The sequence below is a fragment of the Aedes albopictus genome, chromosome 2 (genome assembly GCF_035046485.1).
Source record: "Aedes albopictus strain Foshan chromosome 2, AalbF5, whole genome shotgun sequence".
Taxonomy (NCBI): Eukaryota; Metazoa; Arthropoda; class Insecta; order Diptera; family Culicidae; genus Aedes; species Aedes albopictus.
In genome coordinates, this window is record NC_085137.1 from 486,312,705 (window position 1) to 486,314,115 (window position 1,411).

At 36.6% G+C, this 1,411-nt stretch overlaps 1 long non-coding RNA gene across 1 annotated transcript; it reads right to left on the reverse strand.

Annotated features, from left to right (window-relative positions):
* Window positions 1–825: 825 nt before the first annotated feature.
* LOC134287464 (uncharacterized) lies at window positions 826–1,203 on the reverse strand. The gene is made up of 2 exons (XR_009997322.1): window positions 946–1,203; window positions 826–874 (listed from the first exon to the last, which is right to left on the reverse strand). It is a non-coding gene; the product is annotated as an uncharacterized LOC134287464 (long non-coding RNA).
* Window positions 1,204–1,411: the final 208 nt, after the last annotated feature.

Sequence of the window (1,411 nt, forward strand, 5' to 3'; positions counted from 1 at the left end):
TTCTACAAAATTACTGCATTAACTTTACAACAGGATTAACTCTATCAAGGCGAAGTATATGATTCTTGGTAAAGACAGTGGCAAGCTTTTAGTGGTGTTAGTGCAGAGGTAGTGAATTTGTTCACCTTGGAACACATGTGAATTTGACAACGACGTTTCACGTAAACTGAACTGCGATTAGGGCCTTTTTCGAATCACGTAACCAGCTTTAAGTCCCGTAACTTGCAAATAAACACGAAATTCATAGAAATTCGCAAAGAGAATGATGACGAGAATTATTTTTCATTACTAATTCAAGCACATGATCTATTTCGAAAAAAAATAAGCATCTAAAAAGTGCCATTCATTGGCAGTCATGGGAGAGACTCACTCAATTATTGCATTCCTGTCACTTCTCCACACATTGTACAGAGAATTTGCTTCTTCTCCAATTCATTCCGTTTCCGATTTCTTTGCCTAACAAAGACAAAAAGGACTGTTTAATGAATCGCTACCACTGGCACTCAGATAAACGACAAATGAAGCGATTTGAGTCACCTGCCGAAAGCATTCAGGTTGCAACGTTCATTTAGCTTCAATTGAGATGATTCTGTATGGCTATTAGAATTTGTGAATGTGTCCCGATGTAATTGACAGGGGATTTTTCGGCTTTCAGTCTGTTAAGCGATTGAAACGAAAATATCTTTCTTACGCCCGACGTTTCAATGGGCTATGCCATCTTTTTCAAGGGTTCTGTAAAGGTCAATTGGCTTAGTTACATGAAGATACAAGAACATACAAAAAACTACAGTCTTACAAGAATATTTTTCGTTTTTCGTCTGGAGGTTCAATCTTTGCGTGAAAACTTGTCAACATAATCTGGTTCATCAATTTCCTAAAATATCACAATCAAAATCACGATTTAACAATTTGAACTACATAAAACAGACAAAAACAGTTACTAACTATTGGATTTACTACACGAAACGGGAAGAAAACTGGACACTGGACTACACTATCTTTCTTCGTCGTAAAACTATGTACATTTAAACGGTCATTTTGTAGTCATTCTATGAAAGTTATGGAGGACATTAATTGTTGTATGCAAGTTATGTCAAATAAGCTATTGTGTGTCATTGTCATTCAGGTTAGTCTGGTTATCTATTGTCTGTGTATCTGTGCGGTTTGTTTTGGTTTTGAGTGTGTGTAAAATTCCTGCATAAATATTACTAAGACCGTCGCAATCGCTTCTGTATGTTTTTTGTATGTTCTTGTTTCTTCATGTAACTAAGCCAATTGACCTTTACAGAACCCTTGAAAAAGATGGCATAGCCCATTGAAACGTCGGGCGTAAGAAAGATATTTTCGTTTCAATCGCTTAACAGACTGAAAGCCGAAAAATCCCCTGTGAATTCGAAGCAGTCGATAGCAT